The sequence below is a fragment of the Scyliorhinus torazame genome, chromosome 9 (genome assembly GCF_047496885.1).
Source record: "Scyliorhinus torazame isolate Kashiwa2021f chromosome 9, sScyTor2.1, whole genome shotgun sequence".
In the NCBI taxonomy this organism is placed as follows: domain Eukaryota; kingdom Metazoa; phylum Chordata; class Chondrichthyes; order Carcharhiniformes; family Scyliorhinidae; genus Scyliorhinus; species Scyliorhinus torazame.
In genome coordinates this window covers 72,527,043-72,541,961 of record NC_092715.1, presented here as the reverse complement: position 1 = coordinate 72,541,961, position 14,919 = coordinate 72,527,043, and the positions used below count along the sequence as shown (strand labels likewise).

At 51.1% G+C, this 14,919-nt stretch overlaps 1 protein-coding gene across 1 annotated transcript in view; it reads left to right on the top strand.

Moving 5' to 3' along the window:
* The window catches only part of fcho2 (FCH and mu domain containing endocytic adaptor 2), a 337,179-nt gene that overhangs the window by 167,986 nt on the left and 154,274 nt on the right, over nt 1-14,919 (top strand). The gene's annotated exons all lie outside the window — the stretch shown is intronic.

Below are 14,919 nucleotides of genomic sequence, written 5' to 3'. Positions count from 1 at the left end.
AGTATCAAAAAGAAAGAAACATTCCAGTCCAAAACCAGACATGGCCCACCCTATGAGTCTTCACTCTGGAGTTTGAAACTCTTTCAATGACCTGATGCTACTTGTGTTGCAGAGCCAGAGTGGAAATAGAGAGAATGCTGGACTCCAGAAGCATCAGCAGCCATAACAAGTCATGCCTTATACCGGGTACATCCAACTACCCCATCTCACCCACACATATATACACACGGGAGGGGTGGGGGACGAGAGGACTGCAGATAGAGGCATAGATGGATATACTTCGATAACTTACAAAGCAAAAATGAAATCGTGCCATGGTAACTCCCCGTTAACTGGCATTTCTGATTAACTGGCACCCATTTCTGGAGCTTGCTCGATAACAGAAATTGTACTGTATTTTTTAAATGCAATGGAGGTTTTTATCTCTGCCAGCCTTTCAGGCAGTGTGTTCCAGACCATCACCCTGTGGATGAATAGGTTTCCCCCAATTCTCCTCTAATTCTTCTACAAGATAATTTGAATCTATGCCCCTAATGACCATTGTGCTAAGAGAAATAAGTCCTTCCTATCCACTCTCTGCAGACTCCTCATGATTACATTTCCCCCAGCCTGCTCTGCTCCAGAGAAACCAACTCCAGCTTATCCAGTCTTTCTTCATAGCTAAAATTCTCCAATCCTGGCAATATCCTGAAAAATCTCTTCCACACTCTCATGCAGTCACATCCTGCCTATAATGCAGTAATTAGAATTATGCACAGTACTCTAGCTGTGGCCTAGCTGGGATTTTGTGCAGTTCTAGCATGACCTTCCTGCTGTTATATTTTATGCCTTGGCTGATTATATATCTGGAGGTCACCTGCATCCTTCCTTCCACAAAAGGTGATGTACACTTAGCAAACAAACCATTTCAGCTGGGTGTCTTCATATGGCACACCTTTGCTGATGGCTGAAGAGGCCACTCCTCTTTTTAAAAAAAAAAATATTTTATTCAAATTTTTCGGCCAAACAAAACAGAACAAAGGTTTTTCCCTTTTTACAACAATAAAACAATATAAATAACAGTGACCGTTTTTAATAAATAAATAATATATAAACTAAATGGCAACTGCCATAACAAAAATAATAACTCTCCCAAATAATAAAATCAAACAATCCAATATACATAACCAAGTACAAATATCTATACAAAAACACCCCTGAGGACCCACCCGAGCCCCCCCCCCCCTCCCCCCTGGGTTGCTGCTGTTACCTTCCCATTTCCTTTATCGTTCTGCGAGGTAGTTAATGAACGGTTGCCACCGCCTGGTGAACCCTTGAGCCGAACCCCTTAGTGCAAACTTTATCCGTTCTAGTTTTATAAACCCTGCCATGTCGTTTATCCAGGTCTCCACGCCCGGGGGTTTGGCTTCCTTCCACATAAGCAATATCCTTCGCCGGGCTACTAGGGACGCAAAGGCCAAAACATCAGCCTCTCTCGCCTCCTGCACTCCCGGCTCTTCTGCAACCCCAAATATAGCCAACCCCCAGCTTGGCTCGACCCGGACCCCCTCCACCTTCGAAAGCACATTCGCCACCCCCCCCAGAACCCCTGCAGTGCCGGGCATGACCAAAACATGTGGGTGTGGTTTGCTGGGCTTCTCGAGCATCTCCCACACCTATCCTCTACCCCGAAAAATTTACTGAGCCTTGCTCCGGTCATATGCGCCCTGTGCAAAACCTTGAATTGTATCAGGCTAAGCCTGGCGCACGAGGACGAAGAGTTTACCCTACGTAGGGCATCTGCCCACAGCCCCTCTTCAATCTCTTCCCCCAGCTCTTCTTCCCATTTTCCATTCAGCTCATCCACCATGATCTCCCCTCGTCTCTCATTTCCCTGTATATATCCGACACCCTACCATCCCCCACCCATGTCCCTGATATCACTCTATCCTGAATCTCCTGTGTCGGGAGCTGCGGGAATTCCCTCACCTGTTGCCTCGCAAAAGCCCTCAGTTGCATGTACCGAAATGCATTCCCTTGGGGCAACCCATATTGTTCCGTCAGTGCTCCCAGACTCGCAAACGTCCTTTCTAAGAACAGATCCCTCAGTTGCACAATCCCAGCTCTCTGCCATGCTCTAAATCCCCCATCTATTCTCCCTGGGACAAACCTATGGTTATTTCTTATCGGGGACCGCACCGAGGCTCCCGTCCTTCCCCTATGCCGTCTCCACTGCCCCCAAATTTTCAGTGTTGCCACCACCATTGGACTTGTGGTGTATTTCTTCGGGGAGAACGGCAACGGCGCCGTCCCCAGTGCTTGCAGGCTGGTTCCTTTGCAGGACGCCATCTCCAATCTCTTCCACGCCGCTCCCTCTCCTTCTCCCATCCACTTACACACCATTGAGATATTGGCGGCCCAGTAGTACTCACTTAAGCTCGGTAGTGCCAGTCCCCCCCTATCCCTGCTACGCTGCAAAAACCCCCTCCTCGCTCTCGGGGCCTTCCCAGCCCACACAAAACTCATGACACTTTTCTCGATTTTCTTGAAAAAAGCCTTCGTGACCATCACCGGGAGGCACTGAAACACAAAAAGGAATCTCGGGAGGACTACCATTTTGACCGCCTGCCCCCTACCCACCAGTGACAGGGGTACCATGTCCCATCTCTTAAAATCCTCCTCCATCTGTTCCACCAATCGTGTTAGATTAAGCCTATGTAAGGTTCCCCAACTCCTGGCTATCTGAATCCCTAAGTACCGGAAATCTCTTGTTACCTTCCTCAGCGGTAAATCATCTATTCCCCTGCTCTGCTCCCCCGGATGCACCACAAACAACTCACTCTTTCCCATATTCAATTTGTACCCCGAGAATTCCCCAAACTCCCTGAGTGTCTGCATTATCTCAGGCATCCCCTCCACTGGGTCCGCAACATACAGCAATAAATCACCTGCATACAATGATACCCGGTGTTCTTCTCCTCCCCTGAGTACTCCCCTCCACTTCCTGGAGCCCCTCAGTGCTATGGCCAGGGGCTCAATTGCCAATGCAAACAGTAACGGAGACAGGGGACACCCCTGCCTCGTCCCTCTATAAAGACGGAAGTAGTCAGACCTCTGCCTGTTCGTGATCACACTTGCCACCGGGGCCCTATATAGCATCCAATAAGCCCTTCTCCAAAACCAAATCTCCTCAACACTTTCCACAGGTAGTCTCACTCCACTCTGTTGAATGCTTTCTCGGCGTCCATCGCCACCACTATCTCCGCCTCCCCCTCTGGTGGGGGCATCATCATCACCCCTAGCAGCCTCCGTATGTTCGTGTTCAGCTGTCTCCACTTAACGAACCCAGTTTGATCCTCGTGGACCACCCCCGGGACACAATCCTCTATCCTCGTCGCCATCACCTTGGCCAGGAGCTTAGCATCTACGTTCAAAAGGGAAATGGGCCTGTAGGACCCACACTGCAGCGGGTCTTTTTCCTTCTTCAAAAGTAACGATATCGTCGCCTCCGACATAGTCGGGGGCAACTTCCCCCTTTCCCTGGCCTCATTAAAGGGTCTCGTCAAAAGCGGGGCCAGTAGGTCCATATATTTCCTATAAAATTCCACCGGGAACCCATCCGGTCCCGGAGCCTTCCCCGCCTGCATGCTCCCAATCCCCTTTACCACCTCCTCCATCTCAATCTGTGCTCCCAGTCCCGCCCTCTCCTGCTCCTCACCTTCGGGAATTCCAGCTGATCCAGGAAACACATCATTCCCTCCTTCCCTTCCGGGGGCTGAGCTTTATATAATCTTTCGTAGAATATCTTGAACACCCGTTCACTCTCTCCGCTCCCCGTTCCATCTCTCCCTCCTCATCTCTCACCCCACCTATCTCCCTCGCCGCTCCCCTCTTCCTCAATTGGTGGGCCAGTAGCCGACTCGCCTTCTCTCCATACTCATACTGTACACCCTGTGCCCTCCTCCACTGTGCCTCTGCCTTACCCGTGGTCAGCAGGTCAAATTCCACATGTAACCTTTGTCTTTCCCTGTACAGTCCCTCCTTCGGTGCCTCTGCAAATTGCCTGTCCACCCTCAGAAGTTCTCTCAACAATCGCTCCCTTTCTTTACCCTCTTGCTTCCCTTTATGTGCCCTTATGGATATCAGATCCCCTCTGGCCACCGCCTTCAATGCCTCCCAGACCACTCCCACCTGAACCTCTCCGTTGTCATTAAGCTCCAAGTACCTTTCGATACACCCCCTCACCCTTAGACATACCCCCTCATCCGCCAATAAGCCCATATCCATTCTCCAGAGTGGGTGCTGTTCTTTTCCTCTCCTACCTCCAGGTCTACCCAATGTGGAGCGTGGTCCGAAATGGCTATGGCCGTATACTCCGTCCCTGTCACCTTCAAAATCAGTGCCCTTCCCAAGACAAAAAAGTCTATCCGTGAATATACCTTGTGAACATAGGAGAAAAATGAGAACTCCTTACTCCTAGGCCTAATAAATCTCCAGGGGTCGACTCCTCCCACCTGCTCCATGAAGTCCTTGAGCACCCTGGCCGCTGCCGGCCTCCTCCCGGTCCTGGACCTCGACTGGATCAAGCACCGTATTGAAGTCTCCCCCCATTACCTACTTTACCGCCTCCAGGTCCGGGATACGCCCCAACATACGCCTCGTAAAATTTGCATCATTCTAGTTCGGGGCGTATACGTTCACCAGAACCACCGCTTCCCCTTGCAATCTGCCACTCACCATCACATATCTACCCCCACTATCCGCCACTATGGTCTTTGCCTCAAACAGTACCCGTTTCCCCACTAAGATAGCCACCCCCCTATTCTTCGCATCTAAACCCGAATGAAACACCTGCCCCACCCATCCTTTACATAGTCTGACCTGGTCTATCAGTTTCAGGTGCGTCTCCTGCAACATAACCACATCTGCCTTTAATTTCTTTAGGTGTGCGAGTACCCGTGCCCTTTTAATCGGCCCGTTCAGCCCTCTCACGTTCCACGTGATCAGCCGGGTTGGGGGGCTCTTTACCCCCCCCCCCCTTGTCGACTAGCCATCCCCTTTTTTAACCCAGCTCCTCACCCGGTTCCCACGTACCTGTATATCCCACCGACGGTGCCCCCCCATTTTGACCACCCCGTCCCATAACAGCTCCCCCTTCTCCTTAGCAGCAGCAACCCAATTAATTCCCCCCCCCCCCCCTCCGCTAGATCCCCCTCTAGCGTAGTTGCAGCCCCCATGTTGCTCCCAGAAGTCAGCGAACTCTGGCTGACCTCGGCTTCCCCCTTTGCCCTCGGCCCCCCACTGTGCGAGGCCCCCTCCTTCCTGCGTCCCTGTTCCCGCCACAATTACCATAGCGCGGGAGCAAAGCCCGCGTTTCCCCACTCGGCCCCGCCCCTAATGGCGCATTTCCCTTCTCCTTCCCCTTTCCTTCCCACCGGCGCCCACAGTTCCTCATACTCTTTTCCCCCCCCAACGAGGGGAAGAGAGAAAAGTTACAGGATTCGAAGAATTAACAAATTGAAAAATCATCCCCCCTCCTTCCCCTTCCTCGCCCCACATAATCACCCCACCACTTTATCCCAGAAGCTCTTTCTCTCGCCAGACTATTCCAGCTTCTCGTCCGCAATGAATGTCCACGCCTCTTCTGCCGTCTCAAAGTAGTGGTGCTTCCCTTGGTGTGTGACCCACAGTCTCGCCGGTTGCAACATTCCAAATTGAACCTTCTTTTTGTGAAGCACCGCCTTGGCCCGATTGAAACTTGCCCTCCTTCTCGCCACCTCCGCACTCCAATCCTGGTATACGCGGATCACCGCGTTCTCCCAATTACAGCTCCGAGTTTTCTTCGCCCATCTGAGGACCGTCTCTCTGTCGTTGTAGCGGAGAAACCTCACCACTATAGCTCGAGGTATTTCTCCAGGCTTTGGTCTTTGCGCCAGAGCTCGATAGGCTCCCTCCACCTCCAAAGGGCCCGTCGGGGCCTCCGATCCCATTAGCGAATGAAGCATCGTGCTCACATATGTCCCGACGTCCGCCCCCTCTGCGCCTTCGGGAAGACCCAGGACTCTTAAATTCTTCCTCCTCGAATTATTCTCCAGTGCTTCCAACCTTTCCACACACCTTTTGTGCTGTGCCTCGTGCGTCTCTGTCTTCACCACCAGGCCCTGTATTTCATCTTCGTTTTCAGCAGTCTTTGCCTTCACGACCCGAAGCTCCAGCTCCTGGGTCCTCTGCTCCTCCTTTAGCCCTTCAATCGCCTGTAATATCGGGGCCAACACCTCCTTCTTCATCTCCTTCTTCAGCTCTTCCACACAGCGCCGCAGGAACTCTTGTTGCTCCGGGCCCCATAACAAACGGCCACCTTCCGACGCCATCTTGCTTCGAGCTTCCCTTCCTTGCCGCTGCTCCAGAGGATCTTCTGCAATCCGGCCGCTATCCTCTCCTTTTTCCATGTGTATCCGGCGGGGGATTCCCTTCTAGTTTACCGCACAGTGATTTTGGCCGTTTAAATTGCCGTTGGGGCTCCTATCAAGAGCCCAAAAGTCCGTTCCAACGGGAGGTGCCGAAACGTGCAACTCAGCTGGTCATTGCCGCACCCGGAAGTCAAGAGGCCACTCCTTGAGAGACAGACTCAGTCACACAAGTGAACATGAGGCGACCAGGTATTGCTGTTGCTTGTTGTTTTCAGCATTAGTGTCTATTGCCAAACTGCCATTGAGGTGGTACATGCCAACCACAGGAGGTGTCACCATTTTCCTCTTGTCGTCAACTAGTGACTCTCAAGTGCGACAATCAATGTTTGCTTTGTGTGTCCTAACGATCGCCTGGCTCCGGCTACCTCACCATATTTTGATGTATGATTGTCCTCCATCCTATGGACATGCCAAAACACTAAGGTGACTAGTGCAGCATCATCAGTGTAGAAGATTAGGACGCGATGTGTTTTTTGCTTTTGCGTTTAGTCTTGATAGATTGTAGAGCTTGCCGCCTAACTGAGTATGCAAGTAGATTCTTACTGCATATGCTAGGAAATCAATGGTCAGGTGTATGGATCAGATACCAAGCAGAATGATGTTTAGGACACAGCTCTGTTTCATTTCATTCTGAAACAGTCGGAAGTGGAGTCATCAAACTACAGCGCACTGCATGTTCTCACGGAAGGAGCAGATGAGGCCAGTTTTCCTCAAAATCTTTCAGAATCCTGCAATGCTGACCGTGTTGAATGCCTTTGTGAGATCCACGAAAGTAAAACAAAAAGGCATACCCTGTTCCCAATCGTTATTTTTTTATCTGACCAATGGAGAAGGTCACGTCTACTGGCACAGAAACTGCACTGTGCTTCCGGGTCCATTCAGTCTACAAATAGATGGAGATTTTTAAAATATTACCTTAGAAAAGATCTGACCTGTGACACTGTGGAGTAAGATGCCCCCTGCAGTTATTTTAGTCTCATCTGTCACTTTTGTTTTTATACAGCATGATAACATAACGCTCCTGTGGAACGGAGCCTACTTTCCAGCAGAGAAGGGAAAAGTTATAAAGGTGTGGCAGTACATGGGACGTCAGTGCACTGACTGGAATTTCATCACTGTTGAGTGCATTTGTGTTTGCTGAGCTGTCTATGGCCAGCTTAAACTCAAGCGGTGAGGGTTCAACATCGAAATCAATCATAGAGAGCTCAGTAAGAGCGGACTGGGAGATGTCTATCTCATAGGAGTACAGCTCACAATAATGTTCAACCTAGTGGGACATCTGTTTACTTTGTCAGTTGGTAATTCACCAGCTGCCAACTACAGGGGGGAATCTTTAGTGATGGTGCATCAAAGCACCCTCTCAATCCCTTTATACGCAACTCGTAGTTTTACATTGTCCCAGGCAGTTTGGATTTCTTGACGCAAGTTGATCCAGTGTTTATTTGCGCCGTATCTCCTTGTCTTTTTGCACGGTTGTTTTGGTTTCACAGTAACATCATTGCAGTGTTAATGTAAACCTACTTGTGACACAAATAAAGATTATTATTATTAAGGTTGAACTGTGCTTTAACCAATGGATTTATGTTGTGCATCAGTCGACTTTATTTCTTCAATCAATGGCAGATGTCATCTCGTCTGAATAGGTCTCAAACCAGTCCTTGTTGCGCGTTTCACATTTAGCAAATTATCTTTCTGTTTCTTCATAGCTGATTGAAGCTTCACACCTTGGTCTTCTGCAGCTCCCAGTTATTTCCCTATCACCTAGTTCTCTATTTGTGATCTGTTGACTGGGTCAAGTCACCACATAGAGAAATGCACACTACATTTTTAATGTTATCCCAGATTCATTTCCATAGTACAAATAGTTGGCATGTATTTAAAAAACATTAGGCCGAATTTAATGGAAACATTTCTGAATTTATTTGTGGTAGGTTTTACAGGGAATTGCCCGTCAATCCTACCGACGAGATCCCACCGTTAACAAAAACAATTAGGGTGCGATCGAATGGCCACGCTGCTTCTGAAAAGCGCAGCTTGGCCAATAAAAGTTGGGAGACCCCACTCCTGGGATTTACCTGGCATGCAAGGCCGTTGCGATGTAAATTCCACCCATTGTGGGTTGGACCACTTTTTAACAAATCTGCATACTAGAGCGAGACAATTGGGAACTATCCGCTTCGCCTCAGGGTCCTCGGGTGAGAGCCATTCGACACTGGTCCACCCAAACGGGGACCAGACAGAACGGCACTATTGAGGGTCTCCCTGTTGATGGGTTGCCCCCAGGTACATGTCCTTTGGGCAGGGTGGTATCCTGGCACTGCAGGTGCCACCTGGGCACCTCAGCAGTGCCACCTGGGTGGCAGCCTGACACTGCCAAGGAGCCCAGGTGGCACTGCCAGCTGGCATGGGCATTGTCAGGATGACACATTGGCACTGCTGGCAATCGGGCCGGGGGTGTCCTGCATGGGTGTTTGGGGGCGGCTGGGGGGCGGGGGAGAAGAAGAGGCCGGGACCCTGCGATGTGTTGGGGGAGGGGTCACGTCTGCTTCGCAGCACTGCGAATGCCAGGAAACACGCGACTAAACGTGCTCGCTCTGGGACTTTGTTCCCTTTTAGTTGAATCGTGCCCATAGTCACTTTTTTGAGCCTTGGGGAGTTTCTCTCCGGTTTATCCCACACTTTTAATTTTTTTCAGCACTGGGGAGCTGAACTCCGAGATTGGGCCGTCATTTTGAAAGGGTGCTCTGATCTCTTTTTTTTTAATTAAATATTTTATTGAAAATTTTTGGTCAACCAACACAGTACATTGTGCATCCTTTACACAATATTATAACAACACAAATAACAATGACCTATTTTATAAACAAAAAATGAATAAATAATAAATAACAAAAATGAAAACTAGCCCTAATTGGCAACTGCCTTGTCACAAGTAACACTCTCCAAAAATATAATTTAACAGTCCAATATATAATTATCTGTAACAACGACCTATACATACTATACAGTATATATTAACAACCCTGAGAGTCCTCTGGTTCCTCCCCCCCCCCCCTCCCCCCCCCCCCCCCCCCCCCCCCCCCCCCCCGATCCTGGGCTGCTGCTGCTGCCTTCTTTTTCCCATTCCGTCTATCTTTCTGCGAGGTATTCGACGAACGGTTGCCACCGCCTGGTGAACCCTTGAGCCGACCCCCTTAGGACGAACTTAATCCGCTCTAGCTTTATAAACCCCGCCATGTCATTTATCCAGGTCTCCACCCCCGGGGGCTTGGCTTCTTTCCACATTAGCAATATCCTGCGCCGGGCTACTAGGGACGCAAAGGCCAAAACATCGGCCTCTCTCACCTCCTGCACTCCCGGCTCTTGTGCAACCCCAAATATAGCCAACCCCCAGCTTGGTTCGACCCGGACTCCGACTACTTTTGAAAGCACCTTTGTCACCCCCATCCAAAACCCCTGTAGTGCCGGGCATGACCAAAACATATGGGTATGATTCGCTGGGCTTCTCGAGCACCTCGCACACCTATCCTCCACCCCAAAAAATTTACTGAGCCGTGCTCCAGTTATATGTGCCCTGTGTAATACCTTAAACTGAATCAGGCTTAGCCTGGCACACGAGGACGACGAGTTTACCCTGCTTAGGGCATCTGCCCACAGCCCCTCCTCGATCTCCTCCCCCAGCTCTTCCCATTTCTCTTTTAGTTCATCTACCATAGTCTCCCCTTCGTCCCTCATTTCCCAATATATATCTGACACCTTACCATCCCCCACCCATGTCTTTGAGATCACTCTGTCCTGCACCTCTTGTGTCGGGAGCTGCGGGAATTCCCTCACCTGTTGCCTCGCAAAAGCCCTCAGTTGCATATACCTGAATGCATTCCCTTGGGGCAACCCATATTTCTCGGTCAGCGCTCCCAGACTCGCGAACTTCCCATCCACAAACAGATCTTTCAGTTGCGTTATTCCTGCTCTTTGCCACATTCCATATCCCCCATCCATTCCCCCCGGGGCAAACCTATGGTTGTTTCTTATCGGGGACCCCCCCAAGGCTCCAGTCTTTCCCCTATGCCGTGTCCACTGTCCCCAAATCTTCAGTGTAGCCACCACCACCGGGCTTGTGGTGTAGTTCCTCGGTGAGAACGGCAATGGGGCTGTCACCATAGCCTGTAGACTAGTCCCCCTACAGGACGCCCTCTCTAATCTCTTCCACGCCGCTCCCTCCTCCTCTCCCATCCACTTACTCACCATTGAAATATTAGCGGCCCAATAATACTCACTTAGGCTCGGTAGTGCCAGCCCCCCCCCTATCCCTGCTACGCTGTAAGAATTCCTTCCTCACTCTCGGGGTCTACCCGGCCCACACAAAACCCATGATGCTCTTTTCAATCCTTTTTAAAAAAAGCCTTCGTGATCACCACCGGGAGGCACTGAAACACAAAGAGGAATCTCGGGAGGACCACCATCTTAACCGCCTGCACCCTCCCTGCCATTGACAGGGATACCATATCCCATCTCTTGAAATCCTCCTCCATCTGTTCCACCAACCGCGTTAAATTTAACCTATGCAATGTGCCCCAATTCTTAGCTATCTGGATCCCCAGGTAACGAAAGTCCCTTGTTACCTTCCTCAACGGTAGGTCCTCTATTTCTCTACTCTGCTCCCCTGGATGCACCACAAACAACTCACTTTTCCCCATGTTCAATTTATACCCTGAAAAATCCCCAAACTCCCCAAGTATCTGCATTATTTCTGGCATCCCCTCCGCCGGGTCCGCCACGTATAGTAGCAAATCGTCCGCATACAAAGATACCCGGTGCTCTTCTCCCCTAAGTACTCCCCTCCACTTCTGGGAACCCCTCAACGCTATCGCCAGGGGCTCAATCGCCAGTGCAAACAATAATGGGGACAGAGGGCATCCCTGCCTTGTCCCTCTATGGAGCCGAAAATATGCAGATCCCCGTCCATTCGTGACCATGCTCGCCACTGGGGCCCTATACAACAGCTGCACCCATCTAACATACCCCTCTCCAAAACCAAATCTCCTCAACACCTCCCACAAATAATCCCACTCCACTCTATCAAATGCTTTCTCGGCATCCATCGCCACTACTATCTCCGTTTCTCCCTCTGGTGGGGCCATCATCATTACCCCTAACAACCTCCGTATATTCGTGTTCAGCTGTCTCCCCTTCACAAACCCAGTTTGGTCCTCGTGGACCACCCCCGGGACACATTCCTCTATTCTCATTGCCATTACCTTGGCCAGGACCTTGGCATCTACATTTAGGAGGGAAATAGGTCTATAGGACCCGCATTGTAGCGGGTCCTTTTCCTTCTTTAAGAGAAGCGATATCGTTGCTTCAGACATAGTCGGGGGCAGTTGTCCCCTTTCCTTTGCCTCCTTAAAGGTCCTCGTCAGTACCGGGGCGAGCAAGTCCACATATTTTCTATAGAATTCGACTGGGAATCCATCCGGTCCCGGGGCCTTTCCCGCCTGCATGCTTCTAATTCCTTTCACCATTTCTTCTACCTCGATCTGTGCTCCCAGTCCCACCCTTTCCTGCTCTTCCACCTTGGGAAATTCCAGCTGATCCAAGAAGCCCATCATTCTCTCCCTCCCATCCGGGGGTTGAGCTTCATATAATTTTTTATAAAATGTCTTGAACACTCCATTCACTCTCTCCGCTCCCTGCTCCATCTCTCCTTCCTCATCCCTCACTCCCCCTATTTCCCTCGCTGCTCCCCTTTTCCTCAATTGGTGTGCCAGCAACCTGCTCGCCTTCTCCCCATATTCGTACTGTACACCCTGTGCCTTCCTCCATTGTGCCTCTGCAGTGCCTGTAGTCAGCAAGTCAAATTCTACATGTAGCCTTTGCCTTTCCCTGTACAGTCCCTCCTCCGGTGCTTCCGCATATTGTCTGTCCACCCTCAAAAGTTCTTGCAGCAACCGCTCCCGTTCCTTACTCTCCTGCTTCCCTTTATGTGCCCTTATTGATATCAGCTCCCCTCTAACCACCGCCTTCAACGCCTCCCAGACCACTCCCACCTGCACCTCCCCATTATCATTGAGTTCCAAGTACTTTTCAATGCACCCCCTCACCCTTAGACACACCCCCTCATCTGCCATTAGTCCCATGTCCATTCTCCAGGGTGGGCGCCCTCCTGTTTCCTCCCCTATCTCCAAGTCCACCCAGTGTGGAGCGTGATCCGAAATGACTATAGCCGTATACTCCGTTCCCCTCACCTTCGGGATCAATGCCCTACCCAGCACAAAAAAGTCTATTCGCGAGTAGACTTTATGGACATAGGAGAAAAACGAGAACTCCTTACTCCTAGGTCTGCTAAATCTCCACGGGTCTACACCTCCCATCTGCTCCATAAAATCTTTAAGTACCTTGGCTGCTGCCGGCCTCCTTCCAGTCCTGGACTTCGACCTATCCAGCCCTGGTTCCAACACCGTATTAAAATCTCCCCCCATTATCAGCTTTCCCATCTCTAGGTCCGGAATGCGTCCTAGCATCCGCCTCATAAAATTGGCATCATCCCAGTTCGGGGCATATATGTTTACCAAAACCACCGTCTCCCCCTGTAGTTTGCCACTCACCATCACGTATCTGCCCCCGTTATCCGCCACTATAGTCTTTGCCTCGAACATTACCCGCTTCCCCACTAATATAGCCACCCCCCTGTTTTTCGCATCTAGCCCCGAATGGAACACCTGCCCCACCCATCCTTTGCGTAGCCTAACCTGGTCTATCAGTTTCAGGTGCGTTTCCTGTAACATAACCACATCTGCCTTAAGTTTCTTAAGGTGTGCGAGTACCCGTGCCCTCTTTATCGGCCCGTTCAGCCCTCTCACGTTCCACGTGATCAGCCGAGTTGGGGGGCTTCCTACCCCCCCCCCCTTGTCGATTAGCCATCACCTTTTTCCAGCTCCTCACCCGGTTCCCACGCAGCTGTATCTCCCCCAGGCGGTGCCCCCCCGCCCATCCTCTCCCATACCAGCTCCCCCCTCTCCCCAGCAGCAGCAACCCAGTAATTCCTCCCTCCCACCCCCCCCGCTAGATCCCCCGCTAGCGTAATTACTCCCCCCATGTTGCTCCCAGAAGTCAGCAAATCTGGCTGACCTCGGCTTCCCCCCGTGACCTCGGCTCGCACCGTGCGACGCCCCCTCCTTCCTGCTTCTCTATTCCCGCCATGATTATCATAGCGCGGGAACCAAGCCCGCGCTTCTCCCTTGGCCCCGCCCCCAATGGCCAACGCCCCATCTCCTCCACCTCCCCTCCTCCCCCATCACCACCTGTGGGAGAGAGAAAAGTTACCACATCGCAGGATTAGTACTTAAAACCCCCCTTTGCCCCCCACATTCGCCCCACCACTTTGTTCGAACGTTCTTTTTAATAACCCGCTCATTCCAGTTTTTCTTCCACAATAAAAGTCCACGCTTCATCCGCCGTCTCAAAGTAGTGGTGCCTCCCTCGATATGTGACCCACAGTCTTACCGGTTGCAGCATTCCAAATTTTATCTTCTTTTTATGAAGCACCGCCTTGGCCCGATTAAAGCTCACCCTCCTTCTCGCCACCTCCGCACTCCAGTCTTGATAAACGCGGATCACCGCGTTCTCCCATTTACTGCTCCGAGTTTTCTTCGCCCATCTAAGGACCATTTCTCTATCCTTAAAACGGAGGAATCTCACCACTATGGCTCTGGGAATTTCTCCTGCTCTCGGTCCTCGCGCCATCACTCGGTATGCTCCCTCCACCTCCAACGGACCCGCCGGGGCCTCCGCTCCCATTAACGAGTGCAGCATCGTGCTCACATATGCCCCGACGTCCGCTCCCTCCACACCTTCAGGAAGACCAAGAATCCTCAGGTTGTTCCTCCTTGCGTTGTTTTCCAGTGCCTCCAACCTTTCCACACATCGTTTCTGATGTGCCTCCTGCATCTCCGTCTTCACCACCAGGCCCTGTATATCGTCCTCATTCTCGGCTGCCTTTGCCTTCACGACCCGAAGCTCCCGCTCCTGGGTCTTTTGTTCCTCCTTTAGCCCTTCGATCGCCTGTAGTATCGGGGCCAACAGCTCTTTCTTCATTTCCTTTTTGATCTCTTCCACACAGCATTTCAAGAACTCTTGTTGTTCAGGGCCCCATGTTAAACTGCCACCTTCCGACGCCATCTTGGTTTTTGCTTGCCTTCCTTGCCGCTGTTCTAAAGGATCCACTGCAATTTGGCCACTCTCTCCTCCTTTTTCCATCCGTATCCAGGGGGGATTCCCTTCTGGTTTACCGCACAGTGTTTTTAGCCGTCAAAATTGCCGTTGGGGCTCCTATCAAGAGCCCAAAAGTTCGTTTCACAGGGAGCTGCTGAAACGTGCGACTCAGCTGGTCATCGCCGCACCCGGAAGTCGGTGCTCTGATCTCTAAGTGAGCTTGTGGGTTCCCAGCATCCCCCATCCATGGGCAATGCCA